The following is a 16,864-nucleotide window of genomic DNA, read 5'->3' on the forward strand; positions in this document are numbered from 1 at the left end:
ACCCACTTGATTCTTAGTTTTGAAACACTTTTCTTTATGGTGTTCAAGAGAATATTGCTTTTTCACTTTCATATTCTTTTCTAAGTTCACACACTTCTCTACTCAAACACTTAAGATGAATGGAGACTCTTCACTTATTCAAAAACACCTCTCTAATTTGAAGTTTACCGTATTCATATCATTTTAAAATATACCTTGCTGAAGAATGGATTAGTTGAATTCAACAATAGAGTGATCATTCACCTCTATCTTGTTCTTTGTCATTTTCTTTTCCCTATTTCAGTCAATGCATTCCTACAAAAATCTTCACAATACCAAGCATTTTATTTAATTTTTAAGATAACTTATTCAAAAGTTCATAGAACCAGATGTTTATTCTTAAATTGTATTCAACACTTGTTTGATGAAAATTATTCGGAAAGCATGGAGAAAACAGTTAGGTGCTGCTCAGATTTGAACTCAGGATTTCCTGTTTACGAGACAGGCGCTTTAACCACTAAGCCACAGCACCAACGTTAATAGTAAAAAATGCATACATAATTTATTGTTGATGATGAAATTGTGTTTTCTGCTATAAATTCTTCTTTATATGTATTGTAATCTTAAACACGAAAAGATACTCAATCACTACGCAAGGATTAATATGTTTTAATAAATAGGTACTCTTATAAAACCCAATTTCATTTCTTGAATTCTGTACAATTTTTTTTCATGAGGGTATTAATATTGCTCAAATCTAGGTAGAAATTTCATCTACTTCTTTCTCATAGATATGTATTTTTTTCATTTTGCAATAACAGTATTCATTCTATAATCTTGAAAATATTTGGGTTTTTATAAGTTTTAAGATGATCTGTTCAACAGTAAGATGAATCAGACTTTCATATTTTAATTGTATCGGAATAAGACCTAATGAAAATGATTTGTTATATAACAATGAGAAAAGCAAGGCACTGCTGAGAGTTGAACCCAGGATCTCCTGTTTAATAGACAGGCGCTTTAACCAGCTAAGCCACAGCACCCACTTGATTCTTAATTTTGAAACACTTTTCTTTATGGTGTTCAAGAGAATATTGCTTTTTCACTTTCATATTCTTTTCTAAGTTCACACACTTCTCTACTCAAAAACTTAAGATGAATGAAGACTCTTCATTTATTCAAAAACACCTCTCTAATTTGAAGTTTACCCTATTCATATCATTTTAAAATATACCTTGCTGAAGAATGGATTAGTTGAATTCAACAATAGAGTGATCATTCACCTCTATCTTGTTCTTTGTCATTTTCTTTTCCCTATTTCAGTCAATGCATTCCTACAAAAATCTTCACAATACCAATCATTTTATTTAATTTTTAAGATAACGTATTCTAAAGTTCATAGAACCAGATGTTTATTCTTAAATTGTATTCAACACTTGTTTGATGAAAATTATTCAGAAAGCATGGAGAAAAGAGTTAGGTGCTGCTGAGATTTGAACTCAGGATTTCCTGTTTACGAGTCAGGCGCTTTAACCACTAAGCCACAGCACCAATGTTAATAATAAAAAATGCATAAATAATTTATTGTTGATGATGAAAATGTGTTTCCTGCTATAAATTCTTCTTTATATGTATTGTAATCTTAAACACGAAAAGATACTCAATCACTACGCAAGGATTAATATGTTTTAATAAACAGGTACTCTTGGAAAACCCAATTTCATTTCTTGAATTCTTTACAATTTTGTTTCATGAAGGTATTAATATTGCTCAAATCTAGGTAGAAATTTCATCTACTTCTTTCTCATAGATATGTATTTTTCTCATTCTGCAATAACAGTATTCATTCTATAATCTTGAAAATACTTGGGTTTTTATAGGATTTAAGATGATCTGTTCAACAGTAAGATGAATCAGACTTTTATATTTTAATTGTATCGGAATAAGACCTAATGAAAATGATTTGTTATATAACAATGAGAAAAGCAAGGCGCTGCTGAGAGTTGAACTCAAGATCTCCTGTTTATTAGACAGGCGCTTTAACCAGCTCAGCAACAGCACCCACTTGATTCTTAATTTTGACACACCTTTCTTTATGGTGTTCAAGAGAATATTGCTTTTTCACTTTCATATTCTTTTCTAAGTTCACTCACTTCTCTACTCAAACATTTAAGATGAATGAAGACTCTTCATTTATTCAAAAACACCTCTCTAATTTGAAGTTTACCCTATTCATATCATTTTAAACTATACCTTGCTGAAGAATGGATTAGTTGAATTCAACAATAGAGTGATCATTCACCTCTATCTTGTTCTTTGTCATTTTCTTTTCCCTATTTCAGTCAATGCATTCCTACAAAAATCTTCACAATACCAATCATTTTATTTAATTTTTAAGATAACGTATTCTAAAGTTCATAGAACCAGATGTTTATTCTTAAATAGTATTCAACACTTGTTTGAAGTATATTATTCGGAAAGCATGGAGAAAACAGTTAGGTGCTGCTGAGATTTGAACGCAGGATTTCCTGTTTACGAGACAGGCACTTTAACCACTAATCCACAGCACCTACGTTAATAGTAAAAAATGCATAAATAATTTATTGTTGATGATGAAAATGTGTTTTCTGCTATAAATTCTTCTTTATATGTATAGTAATCTTAAACACGAAAAGATACTCAATCACTACGCAAGGATTAATATGTTTTAATAAACAGGTACTCTTATAAAACCCAATTTCATTTCTTGAATTCTTTACAATTTTGTTTCATGAAGGTATTAATATTGCTCAAATCTAGGTAGAAATTTCATCTACTTCTTTCTCATAGATATGTATTTTTTTCATTTTGCAATAACAGTATTCATTATATAATCTTGAAAATACTTGGGTTTTTATAAGTTTTAAGATGATCTGTTCAACAGTAAGATGAATCAGACTTTTATATTTTAATTGTATCGGAATAAGACCTAATGAAAATGATTTGTTATATAACAATGAGAAAAGCAAGGCACTGCTGAGAGTTGAACCCAGGATCTCCTGTTTAATAGACAGGCGCTTTAACCAGCTAAGCCACAGCACCCACTTGATTCTTAATTTTGAAACACTTTTCTTTATGGTGTTCAAGAGAATATTGCTTTTTCACTTTCATATTCTTTTCTAAGTTCACACACTTCTCTACTCAAAAACTTAAGATCAATGAAGACTCTTCATTTATTCAAAAACACCTCTCTAATTTGAAGTTTTCCCTATTCATATCATTTTAAAATATACCTTGCTGAAGAATGGATTAGTCGAATTCAACAATAGAGTGATCATTCACCTCTATCTTGTTCTTTGTCATTTTCTTTTCCCTATTTCAGTCAATGCATTCCTACAAAAATCTTCACAATACCAATCATTTTATTTAATTTTTAAGATAACGTATTCTAAAGTTCATAGAACCAGATGTTTATTCTTAAATTGTATTCAACACTTGTTTGATGAAAATTATTCAGAAAGCATGGAGAAAAGAGTTAGGTGCTGCTGAGATTTGAACTCAGTATTTCCTGTTTACGAGTCAGGCGCTTTAACCACTAAGCCACAGCACCAATGTTAATAATAAAAAATGCATAAATAATTTATTGTTGATGATGAAAATGTGTTTCCTGCTATAAATTCTTCTTTATATGTATTATAATCTTAAACACGAAAAGATACTCAATCACTACGCAAGGATTAATATGTTTTAATAAACAGGTACTCTTATAAAACACAATTTCATTTCTTGAATTCTTTACAATTTTGTTTCATGAAGGTATTAATATTGCTCAAATCTAGGTAGAAATTTAATCTACGTCTTTCTCATAGATATGTAGTTTTTTTCATTTTGCAATAACAGTATTCATTCTATAATCTTGAAAATACTTGGGTTTTTATAAGGTTTAAGATGATCTTTATAACAGTAAGATGAATCAGACTTTTATATTTTAATTGTATCGGAATAAGACCTAATGAAAATGATTTGTTATATAACAATGAGAAAAAGCAAGGCGCTGCTGAGAGTTGAACTCAGGATCTCCTGTTTACTAGACAGGCGCTTTAACCAGCTAAGCCACAGCACCCACTTGAGTATTAATTTTGAAACACTTTTCTTTATGGTGTTCAAGAGAATATTGCTTTTTCACTTTCATAATCTATTCTAAGTTCACACACTTCTCTACTCAAACACTTAAGATGAATGAAGACTCTTCGTTTATTCAAAAACACCTCTCTAATTTGAAGTTTACCCTATTCATATCATTTTAAACTATACCTTGCTGAAGAATGGATTGGTTGAATTCAACAATAGATTGATCATTCACCTCTATCTTGATCTTTGTCATTTTCTTATCCCTATTTCAGTCAATGCATTCCTACAAAAATCTTCACATTACCAAGCATTTTATTTAATTTTTAAGATAACGTATTCTAAAGTTCATAGAACCAGATGTTTATTCTTAAATTGTATTCAACACTTGTTTAATGAAAATTATTCGGAAAGCATGGAGAAAACAGTTAGGTGCTGCTTAGATTTGAACTCAGGATTTCCTATTTACAAGACAGGTACTTTAACCACTAAGCCACAGCACCAACATTAATAGTAAAAAATGCATAAATAATTTTTTGTTGATGATGAAAATGTGTTTTCTGCTATAAATTCTTCTTTATATGTATTGTAATCTTAAACACGAAAAGATACTCAATCACTACGCAAGGATTAATATGTTTTAATAAACAGGTAGTCTTATAAAACCCAATTTCATTTCTTGAATTCTTTACAATTTTTATTCATGAAGGTATTAATATTGCTCAAATCTAGGTCGAAATTTCATCTACCTCTTTCTCATGGATATGTAGTTTTTTTCATTTTGCAATAACAGTATTCATTCTATAATCTTGAAAATACTTGGGTTTTTATAAGGTTTAAGATGATCTTTTCAACAGTAAGATGAATCAGACTTTTATATTTTAATTGTATCGGAATAAGACCTAATGAAAATGATTTGTTATATAACAATGTGAAAAGCAAGGCGCTGCTGAGAGTTGAACTCAGGATCTCCTGTTTACTAGACAGACGCTTTAACCAGCTAAGCCACAGCACCCACTTGAGTCTTAATTTTGAAACACTTTTCTTTATGGTGTTCAAGAGAATATTGCTTTTTCACTTTCATAATCTTTTCTAAGTTCACACACTTCTCTACTCAAACACTTAAGATGAATGAAGACTCTTCATTTATTCAAAAACACCTCTCTAATTTGAAGTTTACCCTATTCATATCATTTTAAACTATACCTTGCTGAAGAATGGATTTGTTGAATTCAACAATAGAGTGATCATTCACCTCTATCTTGTTCTTTGTCATTTTCTTTTCCCTATTTCAGTCAATGTATTCCTACAAAAATCTTCACAATACCAATCATTTTATTTAATTTTTAAGATAACGTATTCTAAAGTTCATAGAACCAGATGTTTATTCTTAAATTGTATTCAACACTTGTTTGATGAAAATTATTCAGAAAGCATGGAGAAAACAGTTAGGTGCTGCTGAGATTTGAACTCAGGACTTCCTGTTTACGAGTCAGGTGCTTTAACCACTAAGCCACAGCACCAATGTTAATAATAAAAAATGCATAAATAATTTATTGTTGATGATGAAAATGTGTTTCCTGCTATAAATTCTTCTTTATATGTATTATAATCTTAAACACGAAAAGATACTCAATCACTACGCAAGGATTAATATGTTTTAATAAACAGGTACTCTTATAAAACACAATTTCATTTCTTGAATTCTTTACAATTTTGTTTCATGAAGGTATTAATATTGCTCAAATCTAGGTAGAAATTTCATCTACGTCTTTCTCAAAGATATGTAGATTTTTCATTTTGCAATAACAGTATTCATTCTATAATCTTGAAAATACTTGGGTTTTTATAAGGTTTAAGATGATCTTTTCAACAGTAAGATGAATCAGACTTTTCTATTTTAATTGTATCGGAATAAGACCTAATGAAAATGATTTGTCATATAACAATGAGAAAAGCAAGGCGCTGCTGAGAGTTGAACTCAGGATCTCCTGTTTACTAGACAGGCGCTATAACCAGCTAAGCCTCAGCAGCCACTTGAGTCTTAATTTTGAAACAATTTTCTTTATGGTGTTCAAGAGAATATTGCTTCTTCACTTTCATATTATTTTCTAAGTTCACACACTTCTCTACTCAAACACTTAAGATGAATGAAGACTCTTCATTTATTCAAAAACACCTCTCTAATTTGAAGTTTACCCTATTCATATCATTTTAAAATATACCTTGCTGAAGAATGGATTAGTTGAATTCAACAATAGAGTGATCATTCACCTCTATCTTGTTCTTTGTCATTTTCTTTTCCCTATTTCAGTCAATGCATTCCTACAAAAATCTTCACAATACCAATCATTTTATTTAATTTTTAAGATAACGTATTCTAAAGTTCATAGAACCAGATGTTTATTCTTAAATTGTATTCAACACTTGTTTGATGAAAATTATTCAGAAAGCATGGAGAAAAGAGTTAGGTGCTGCTGAGATTTGAACTCAGGATTTCCTGTTTACGAGTCAGGCGCTTTAACCACTAAGCCACAGCACCAATGTTAATAATAAAAAATGCATAAATAATTTATTGTTGATGATGAAAATGTGTTTCCTGCTATAAATTCTTCTTTATATGTATTGTAATCTTAAACACGAAAAGATACTCAATCACTACGCAAGGATTAATATGTTTTAATAAACAGGTACTCTTGGAAAACCCAATTTCATTTCTTGAATTCTTTACAATTTTGTTTCATGAAGGTATTAATATTGCTCAAATCTAGGTAGAAATTTCATCTACTTCTTTCTCATAGATATGTATTTTTCTCATTCTGCAATAACAGTATTCATTCTATAATCTTGAAAATACTTGGGTTTTTATAGGATTTAAGATGATCTGTTCAACAGTAAGATGAATCAGACTTTTATATTTTAATTGTATCGGAATAAGACCTAATGAAAATGATTTGTTATATAACAATGAGAAAAGCAAGGCGCTGCTGAGAGTTGAACTCAGGATCTCCTGTTTACTAGACAGGCGCTTTAACCAGCTCAGCAACAGCACCCACTTGATTCTTAATTTTGACACACCTTTCTTTATGGTGTTCAAGAGAATATTGCTTTTTCACTTTCATATTCTTTTCTAAGTTCACTCACTTCTCTACTCAAACATTTAAGATGAATGAAGACTCTTCATTTATTCAAAAACACCTCTCTAATTTGAAGTTTACCCTATTCATATCATTTTAAACTATACCTTGCTGAAGAATGGATTAGTTGAATTCAACAATAGAGTGATCATTCACCTCTATCTTGTTCTTTGTCATTTTCTTTTCCCTATTTCAGTCAATGCATTCCTACAAAAATCTTCACAATACCAATCATTTTATTTAATTTTTAAGATAACGTATTCTAAAGTTCATAGAACCAGATGTTTATTCTTAAATAGTATTCAACACTTGTTTGAAGTATATTATTCGGAAAGCATGGAGAAAACAGTTAGGTGCTGCTGAGATTTGAACGCAGGATTTCCTGTTTACGAGACAGGCACTTTAACCACTAATCCACAGCACCTACGTTAATAGTAAAAAATGCATAAATAATTTATTGTTGATGATGAAAATGTGTTTTCTGCTATAAATTCTTCTTTATATGTATAGTAATCTTAAACACGAAAAGATACTCAATCACTACGCAAGGATTAATATGTTTTAATAAACAGGTACTCTTATAAAACCCAATTTCATTTCTTGAATTCTTTACAATTTTGTTTCATGAAGGTATTAATATTGCTCAAATCTAGGTAGAAATTTCATCTACTTCTTTCTCATAGATATGTATTTTTTTCATTTTGCAATAACAGTATTCATTCTATAATCTTGAAAATACTTGGGTTTTTATAAGATTTAAGATGATCTGTTCAACAGTAAGATGAATCAGACTTTTATATTTTAATTGTATCGGAATAAGCCCTAATGAAAATGATTTGTTATATAACAATGAGAAAAGCAAGGCACTGCTGAGAGTTGAACTCAGGATCTCCTGTTTACTAGACAGGCGCTTTAACCAGCTAAGCCACAGCACCCACTTGATTCTTAATATTAAAACACTTCTCTTTATGGTGTTCAAGAGCATATTGCTTTTTCACTTTCATATTCTTTGCTAAGTTCAAACACTTCTCTAATCAAACACTTAAGATGAATGAAGACTCTTCATTTATTCAAAAACACCTCTCTAATTTAAAGTTGACCCTATTCATATCATTTTAAACTATACCTTGCTGAAGAATGGATTAGTTGAATTCAACAATAGTGTGATCATTCACCTCTATCTTGTTCTTTGTCATTTTCTTTTCCCTATTTCAGTCAATGCATTCCTACAAAAATCTTCAAAATACCAATCATTTTATTTAATTTTTAAGATAACTTATTCTAAAGTTTATAGAACCAGATGTTTATTCTTAAATTGAATTCAACACGTGTTTGATGAAAATTATTCGGAAAGCATGGAGAAAACAGTTAGGTGCTGCTTAGATTTGAACTCAGGATTTCCTGTTTACGAGACAGGCGCTTTAACCACTAAGCCAAATTACCAACGTTAATAGTAAAAAATGCATAAATAATTTATTGTTGATGATGAAAATGTGTTTTCTGCTATAAATTCTTCTTTATATGTATTGTAATCTTAAACATGAAAAGATACTCAATCACTACGCAAGGATTAATATGTTTTAATAAACAGGTACTCTTATAAAACCCAATTTCATTTATTGAATTGTTTACAATTTTTTTTCATGACGGTATTAATATTGCTCAAATCTAGGTAGAAATTTCATCTACTTCTTTCTCATAGATATGTATTTTTTTCATTTTGCAATAACAGTATTCATTCTATAATCTTGAAAATACTTGGGTTTTTATAAGGTTTAAGATGATCTGTTCAACAGTAAGATGAATCAGACTTTTATATTTTAATTGTATCGGAATAAGACCTAATGAAAATGATTTGTTATATAACAATGAGAAAAGCAAGGCACTGCTGAGATTTGAACTCAGGATCTCCTGTTTATTATACAGGCACTTTAACCAGCTAAGCCACAGCACCCACTAGATTCTTAATTTTGAAACACTTTTCTTTATGGTGTTCAAGAGAATATTGCTTTTTCACTTTCATATTCTTTTCTAAGTTCATACACTTCTCTACTCAAACACTTAAGATGAATGAAGACTCTTCACTTATTCAAAAACACCTCTCTAATTTGAAGTTTACCCTATTCATATCATTTTAAAATATACCTTGCTGAAGAATGGATTAGTTGAATTCAACAATAGAGTGATCATTTGCCTCTATCTTGTTCATTGTCATTTTCTTTTCCCTATTTCAGTCAATGCATTCCTACAAAAATCTTCACAATACCAAGCATTTTATTTAATTTTTAAGATAACTTATTCTAAAGTTCATAGAACCAGATGTTTATTCTTAAATTGTATTCAACACTTGTTTAATGAAAATTATTCGGAAAGCATAGAGAAAACTGTTAGGTGCTGCTGAGATTTGAACTCAGGATTTCCTATTTACAAGACAGGCACTTTAACCACTAAGCCACAGCACCAACATTAATAGTAAAAAATGCATAAATAATTTATTGTTGATGATGAAAATGTGTTTTCAGCTATAAATTCTTCTTTATATGTATTGTAATCTTAAACACGAAAAGATACTCAATCACTACGCAAGGATTAATATGTTTTAATAAACAGGTACTCTTATAAAACCCAATTTCATTTCTTGAATTCTGTACAATTTTTTTTCATGAAGGTATTAATATTGCTCAAATCTAGGTAGAAATTTCATCTACGTCTTTCTCATGGATATGTAGTTTTTTTCATTTTGCAATAACAGTATTCATTCTATAATCTTGAAAATACTTGGGTTTTTATAAGGTTTAAGATGATCTTTTCAACAGTAAGATGAATCAGACTTTTATATTTTAATTGTATCGGAATAAGACCTAATGAAAATGATTTGTTATATAACAATGAGAAAAGCAAGGCGCTGCTGAGAGTTGAACTCAGGATCTCCTGTTTACTATACAGTCACTTTAACCAGCTAAGCCACAGCACCCACTAGATTCTTAATTTTGAAACACTTTTCTTTATGGTGTTCAAGAGAATATTGCTTTTTCACTTTCATATTCTTTGCTAAGTTCACACACTTCTCTAATCAAACACTTAAGATGAATGAAGACTCTTCATTTATTCAAAAACACCTCTCTAATTTAAAGTTTACCCTATTCATATCATTTTAAACTATACCTTGCTGAAGAATGGATTAGTTGAATTCAACAATAGAGTGATCATTCACCTCTATCTTGTTCTTTGTCATTTTCTTTTCCCTATTTCAGTCAATGCATTCCTACAAAAATCTTCACAATACCAATCATTTTATTTAATTTTTAAGATAACTTATTCTAAAGTTTATAGAACCAGATGTTTATTCTTAAATTGTATTCAACACGTGTTTGATGAAAATTATTCGGAAAGCATGGAGAAAACAGTTAGGTGCTGCTTAGATTTGAACTCAGGATTTCCTGTTTACGAGACAGGCGCTTTAACCACCAAGCCAAATTACCAACGTTAATAGTAAAAAATGCATAAATAATTTATTGTTGATGATGAAAATGTGTTTTCTGCTATAAATTCTTCTTTATATATATTGTAATCTTAAACATGAAAAGATACTCAATCACTACGCAAGGATGAATATGTTTTAATAAACAGGTACTCTTATAAAACCCAATTTCATTTCTTGAATTCTGTACAATTTTTTTTCATGAAGGTAATAATATTGCTCAAATCTAGGTAGAAATTTCATCTACGTCTTTCTCATGGATATGCAGTTTTTTTCATTTTGCAATAACAGTATTCATTCTATAATCTTGAAAATACTTGGGTTTTTATAAGGTTTAAGATGATCTTTTCAACAGTAAGATGAATCAGACTTTTATATTTTAATTGTATCGGAATAAGACCTAATGAAAATGATTTGTTATATAACAATGAGAAAAGCAAGGCGGTGCTGAGTGTTGAACTCAGGATCTCCTGTTTACTATACAGGCACTTTAACCAGCTAAGCCACAGCACCCACTAGATTCTTAATTTTGAAACACTTTTCTTTATGGTGTTCAAGAGAATATTGCTTTTTCACTTTCATATTCTTTTCTAAGTTCACACACTTCTCTACTCAAACACTTAAGATGAATGAAGACTCTTCACTTATTCAAAAACACCTCTCTAATTTGAAGTTTACCCTATTCATATCATTTTAAAATATACCTTGCTGAAGAATGGATTAGTTGAATTCAACAATAGAGTGATCATTTGCCTCTATCTTGTTCATTGTCATTTTCTTTTCCCTATTTCAGTCAATGCATTCCTACAAAAATCTTCACAATACCAAGCATTTTATTTAATTTTTAAGATAACTTATTCTAAAGTTCATAGAACCAGATGTTTATTCTTAAATTGTATTCAACACTTGTTTAATGAAAATTATTCGGAAAGCATAGAGAAAACTGTTAGGTGCTGCTGAGATTTGAACTCAGGATTTCCCATTTACAAGACAGGCACTTTAACCACTAAGCCACAGCACCAACTTTAATAGTAAAAAATGCATAAATAATTTATTGTTGATGATGAAAATGTGTTTTCTGCTATAAATTCTTCTTTATATGTATTGTAATCTTAAACACGAAAAGATACTCAATCACTACGCAAGGATTAATATGTTTTAATAAACAGGTACTCTTATAAAACCCAATTTCATTTCTTGAATTCTTTACAATTTTTTTTCATGAAGGTATTAATATTGCTCAAATCTAGGTAGAAATTTCATCTACGTCTTTCTCATGGATATGTAGTTTTTTTCATTTTGCAATAACAGTATTCATTCTATAATCTTGAAAATACTTGGGTTTTTATAAGGTTTAAGATGATCTTTTCAACAGTAAGATGAATCAGACTTTTATATTTTAATTGTATCGGAATAAGACCTAATGAAAATGATTTGTTATATAACAATGAGAAAAGCAAGGCGCTGCTGAGAGTTGAACTCAGGATCTACTGTTTACTAGACAGGCGCTTTAACCAGCTAAGCCACAGCGCCCACTTGATTCTTAATATTGAAACACTTCTCTTTATGGTGTTCAAGAGAATATTGCTTTTTCACTTTCATATTCTTTGCTAAGTTCACACACTTCTCTAATCAAACACTTAAGATGAATGAAGACTCTTCATTTATTCAAAAACACCTCTCTAATTTAAAGTTTACCCTATTCATATCATTTTAAACTATACCTTGCTGAAGAATGGATTAGTTGAATTCAACAATAGAGTGATCATTCACCTCTATCTTGTTCTTTGTCATTTTCTTTTCCCTATTTCAGTCAATGCATTCCTACAAAAATCTTCACAATACCAATCATTTTATTTAATTTTTAAGATAACTTATTCTAAAGTTTATAGAACCAGATGTTTATTCTTAAATTGTATTCAACACGTGTTTGATGAAAATTATTCGGAAAGCATGGAGGAAACAGTTAGGTGCTGCTTAGATTTGAACTCAGGATTTCCTGTTTACGAGACAGGCGCTTTAACCACTAAGCCAAATTACCAACGTTAATAGTAAAAAATGCATAAATAATTTATTGTTGATGATGAAAATGTGTTTTCTGCTATAAATTCTTCTTTATATGTATTGTAATCTTAAACATGAAAAGATACTCAATCACTACGCAAGGATTAATATGTTTTAATAAACAGGTACTCTTATAAAACCCAATTTCATTTATTGAATTGTTTACAATTTTTTTTCATGACGGTATTAATATTGCTCAAATCTAGGTAGAAATTTCATCTACTTCTTTCTCATAGATATGTATTTTTTTCATTTTGCAATAACAGTATTCATTCTATAATCTTGAAAATACTTGGGTTTTTATAAGGTTTAAGATGATCTGTTCAACAGTAAGATGAATCAGACTTTTATATTTTAATTGTTTCAGAATAAGACCTCATGAAATTGATTTGTTATATAACAATGAGAAAAGCAAGGCACTGCTGAGAGTTGAACTCAGGATCTCCTGTTTACTAGACAGGCGCTTTAACCAGCTAAGCCACAGCACCCACTTGATTCTTAGTTTTGAAACACTTTTCTTTATGCTGTTCAAGAGAATATTGCTTTTTCACTTTCATATTCTTTTCTAAGTTCACACACTTCTCTACTCAAACACTTAAGATGAATGAAGACTCTTCATGTATTCAAAAACACCTCTCTAATTTAAAGTTTACCCTATTCATATCATTTTAAACTATACCTTGCTGAAGAATGGATTAGTTGAATTTAACAATAGAGTGATCATTCACCTCTATCTTGTTCTTTGTCATTTTCTTTTCCCTATTTCAGTCAATGCATTCCTACAAAAATCTTCACAATACCAATCATTTTATTTAATTTTTAAGATAACTTATTCTAAAGTTTATAGAACCAGATGTTTATTCTTAAATTGTATTCAACACGTGTTTGATGAAAATTATTCGGAAAGCATGGAGAAAACAGTTAGGTGCTGCTTAGATTTGAACTCAGGATTTCCTGTTTACGAGACAGGCGCTTTAACCACTAAGCCAAATTACCAACGTTAATAGTAAAAAATGCATAAATAATTTATTGTTGATGATGAAAATGTGTTTTCTGCTATAAATTCTTCTTTATATGTATTGTAATCTTAAACATGAAAAGATACTCAATCACTACGCAAGGATTAATATGTTTTAATAAACAGGTACTCTTATAAAACCCAATTTCATTTATTGAATTGTTTACAATTTTTTTTCATGACGGTATTAATATTGCTCAAATCTAGGTAGAAATGTCATCTACTTCTTTCTCATAGATATGTATTTTTTTCATTTTGCAATAACAGTATTCATTCTATAATCTTGAAAATACTTGGGTTTTTATAAGGTTTAAGATGATCTGTTCAACAGTAAGATGAATCAGACCAGGGGTCTCCAACCCTGGTCCTGGCGAGCACCTCCCAGGCCGGATTTTTGGGATATCCCCATCTGGGGAATCACGGTTTGATCCCCGGCGCCGGCGGCAGATCAGAGTGCCCAGGACGGGGTCCGCGGGTCCCGGGCAGTCCTCCCTTCGGGCGTCCGTGCCTGAGAGCTCCGGTGGTCCACCCCGCGCCTGAGGCCCAGCCGGGGTCCCGGAGCCCTGCCTTGCGTGGGCAGGCAGGCAGGAGCCCTACCGCGAAGGCTCGGGTGGGAAGCACTTTCGATCCCAGCCGTCTGGTCTCACGCAATGCTTTCCAATGGGGCGACCAGGTGGCCGGGGTTCCCTGGAAGTCCCGATGAGGTGCCATTTGCCTCCCCGATCCCAGCGAGGGCTCCAGGAGGTCGGGTACTTTCGCGCCTTGGGTCCCCTCTGTCACCTCATGTGCACGGATTAAAAGAAAAGAGGGTAATTTTCCTCCGGATTACTAGGGAGAGGGTCAGTCAGACCTCCGTGCGGTCTGGTGATTCTGAATCAGGGGAAGGCAGGACACCCCTCCCAGGCTGGTGAGTGGGACTCCATGATTGGAATAGGCACCGAGGCGAAAATTATCAGTTCCGTGGGATTTTGAGCCCAAGACCCGCCGAGGCGGGGAATCGAACCCTGGTCCCGGGCTAGACCTCTGCATCAGGGTCTGACTCGCTAACCATTGAGCCACACTTCTCCACTGCATGGCCGAGTGCCCGGGACGGGCCTTCACTTTCGCGTCCGCCCTGCAGATGGTCTTTCCTGTCCGTTGCCACCGCGGACGGTCTTTCCCGTCCGCCATCATAATCGGCCCCATCGTCCTGGCTATGTTAAGGGTGACCCGTTAAGCCTATGGTAAATTAGGATGGCGGATGGTCTTTCCCGTCCGCCGCGGACGGACGGAGGCAGGCAGGCAGGAAAGGCAGGCAGGCAGGCAGGCAGGCAGGCAGGAGCCCTACCACGAAGGCTCGGGGTGTGAAGCTTTTTCGATCCCGGCCATCTGGTCGCACGGTACCGCTCGGGCATCTGGTCGCACGCAATGCTTTCCAATGGGGGAGACCAGATGGCCAAACTTCCCTGGAAGTCCCGATGAGGTGCCATTTGCCTCCCGGATCCCAGCGAGGGCTCCAGGAGGTCGGGTACTTTTGCGCCTTGGGTCCCCTCTGTCACCTCGAGTGTACGGATTACAAGAAAGGGGGGTAATTTTCCTCCGGATTAGTAGGGAGAGGGTCAGTCAGACCTCCGTGTGGTCTTGCGATTCTGAATCAGGGGAAGGCAGGACCTGGGCATGCCCGCCGGGGCCCCCAGGGGCCCGGGTATGTACCTGCCGCTCAGCCCCCTTGCCGATGGGCCTTTTCCTCCGAGTTTGCTCAGGCAGGCCTCCGCGAGGTCTGGCCATGCTGAGACAGGGCCAGGCAGCACCCGGGCCAGCCCGCCGGGGCCCCCAGGGGCCCGGGAACGCACCTGCCTCTCAGCCCCTTCCCGATGGTTCCTTTTCTCCGAGTTTTTTCCTACATTCCGACCTCCGATAGGTCTGGCGGTTCTGAATCCGGGGATGGCAGGACCCGGGCCCGCCCGCCGGGGCCCCCAGGGGCCCGGGTACGCACCTGCCTCTCAGCCCCATCGCGATGGGCCTTTTCCTCCGAGTTTGCTCAGGCAGGCCTCCGCGAGGTCTGGCCATGCTGAGATGGGGCCAGGCAGCACCCGGGCCCGCCTGCCTGTGCTGGCGGTCCCCTTCCTGGGGACCAGATGGGATGTGCCCCGGGCAACACCTCCCAGGCATCCGGGGCTCCCTCCTCCGACCCGCGGCGTGGGGAAGAGCCTGGGACGGGCTCCATGGGTCCTGGGACGGGCTCCATGGGTCCCGGGCCCTGCAACCCCAGAGCCCTGCTGCTCTGGAGCCCTGCAGCCCGCGAGCCCCGGATCCCCGGAGCCCCGGAGCCCTGCAGCCGTGGAGCCCTGCAGTCCTCGAGCCCTGCAGTCCCCGAGCCCAGGGGCCCCGCAGCTCCTGAGCCCTACAGGCCCGGGGCAGACAGATTGGCGTCATTTCGTTCCTGGCCATCTGGTCGCCCCTCTCGCCTCGGCCATCTGGTCGCCCGCGAAGCTTTCCTATGGTGTGACCAGATGGCCGGACTTCCCTGGAAGTCCCGATGGGGTGCCACTCGCCTCCCAGGTCCCAGCGAGGGCTCCAGGAGGTCGGGCACTTTTGCGCCCTGGGTCCCCTCTGTCACCTCGTGTGCACGGATTACAAGAAATGGGGGTAATTTTCCTCCGGATTGGTAGGGACAAGGTATTCTGGGACCCCCCTCGGCCTAGCGGTCCTCAGCCGTCAGCTGGACATGCCAGGATGCCGGCCCAGCCCCGGATCCGTCCCTGGGTCTGCCGCGTGGCAGGAAGCCCTGGATGGGGTCCGGGGGCCCGGCCGGGCCCCGGGTCGGGTGCCCCGGCCCTGGGCCCGGTCCCCCGGCCTGCCGCACTGACAAAGGACCAGGACGTGGTTTCCTTCGAGCCCGGGGAGCCTCCCCTCGCTCGGCTGAGTTCAGCAGCTCCGGCCGGGGCCCCTGAGGGCCCGGGGAGGGCGGCCTCCCCATCCCGGGCTCTGTCCTTGGTCCTGCTGCGTGGCAGGGTGCCCGGGACGGGGTCCAGAGGGCCCGGGAAGGCTTCCCCTGCGCCTCCGGGCTTGGGAGCCCAGGGGCCCGGCCGGGCCCCG

At 35.8% G+C, this 16,864-nt stretch overlaps 13 non-coding genes across 13 annotated transcripts; all 13 read right to left on the reverse strand.

Moving 5' to 3' along the window:
- Positions 1 to 948: 948 nt before the first annotated feature.
- On the reverse strand, positions 949 to 1,022 carry TRNAN-AUU (transfer RNA asparagine (anticodon AUU)). Its single transcript has one exon. It is a non-coding gene; the product is annotated as a tRNA-Asn (tRNA).
- Positions 1,023 to 1,457: 435 nt separating this feature from the next.
- TRNAT-CGU (transfer RNA threonine (anticodon CGU)) lies at positions 1,458 to 1,530 on the reverse strand. Its single transcript has one exon. It is a non-coding gene; the product is annotated as a tRNA-Thr (tRNA).
- A 1,456-nt stretch (positions 1,531 to 2,986) lies between these two features.
- TRNAN-AUU (transfer RNA asparagine (anticodon AUU)) lies at positions 2,987 to 3,060 on the reverse strand. The gene has a single exon. It is a non-coding gene; the product is annotated as a tRNA-Asn (tRNA).
- A 947-nt stretch (positions 3,061 to 4,007) lies between these two features.
- On the reverse strand, positions 4,008 to 4,081 carry TRNAT-AGU (transfer RNA threonine (anticodon AGU)). The gene has a single exon. It is a non-coding gene; the product is annotated as a tRNA-Thr (tRNA).
- A 946-nt stretch (positions 4,082 to 5,027) lies between these two features.
- Positions 5,028 to 5,101, reverse strand: TRNAT-AGU (transfer RNA threonine (anticodon AGU)). The gene has a single exon. It is a non-coding gene; the product is annotated as a tRNA-Thr (tRNA).
- A 435-nt stretch (positions 5,102 to 5,536) lies between these two features.
- On the reverse strand, positions 5,537 to 5,609 carry TRNAT-CGU (transfer RNA threonine (anticodon CGU)). The gene has a single exon. It is a non-coding gene; the product is annotated as a tRNA-Thr (tRNA).
- A 946-nt stretch (positions 5,610 to 6,555) lies between these two features.
- TRNAT-CGU (transfer RNA threonine (anticodon CGU)) lies at positions 6,556 to 6,628 on the reverse strand. The gene has a single exon. It is a non-coding gene; the product is annotated as a tRNA-Thr (tRNA).
- Positions 6,629 to 7,065: 437 nt separating this feature from the next.
- On the reverse strand, positions 7,066 to 7,139 carry TRNAT-AGU (transfer RNA threonine (anticodon AGU)). Its single transcript has one exon. It is a non-coding gene; the product is annotated as a tRNA-Thr (tRNA).
- Positions 7,140 to 8,084: 945 nt separating this feature from the next.
- Positions 8,085 to 8,158, reverse strand: TRNAT-AGU (transfer RNA threonine (anticodon AGU)). Its single transcript has one exon. It is a non-coding gene; the product is annotated as a tRNA-Thr (tRNA).
- A 1,454-nt stretch (positions 8,159 to 9,612) lies between these two features.
- On the reverse strand, positions 9,613 to 9,685 carry TRNAT-UGU (transfer RNA threonine (anticodon UGU)). The gene has a single exon. It is a non-coding gene; the product is annotated as a tRNA-Thr (tRNA).
- A 1,967-nt stretch (positions 9,686 to 11,652) lies between these two features.
- On the reverse strand, positions 11,653 to 11,725 carry TRNAT-UGU (transfer RNA threonine (anticodon UGU)). Its single transcript has one exon. It is a non-coding gene; the product is annotated as a tRNA-Thr (tRNA).
- Positions 11,726 to 12,163: 438 nt separating this feature from the next.
- TRNAT-AGU (transfer RNA threonine (anticodon AGU)) lies at positions 12,164 to 12,237 on the reverse strand. Its single transcript has one exon. It is a non-coding gene; the product is annotated as a tRNA-Thr (tRNA).
- A 945-nt stretch (positions 12,238 to 13,182) lies between these two features.
- TRNAT-AGU (transfer RNA threonine (anticodon AGU)) lies at positions 13,183 to 13,256 on the reverse strand. Its single transcript has one exon. It is a non-coding gene; the product is annotated as a tRNA-Thr (tRNA).
- Between the last annotated feature and the right edge of the window lie 3,608 nt (positions 13,257 to 16,864).

The sequence above is a fragment of the Lissotriton vulgaris genome, chromosome 12, assembly GCF_964263255.1.
Source record: "Lissotriton vulgaris chromosome 12, aLisVul1.2, whole genome shotgun sequence".
NCBI classification, from domain to species: Eukaryota; Metazoa; Chordata; class Amphibia; order Caudata; family Salamandridae; genus Lissotriton; species Lissotriton vulgaris.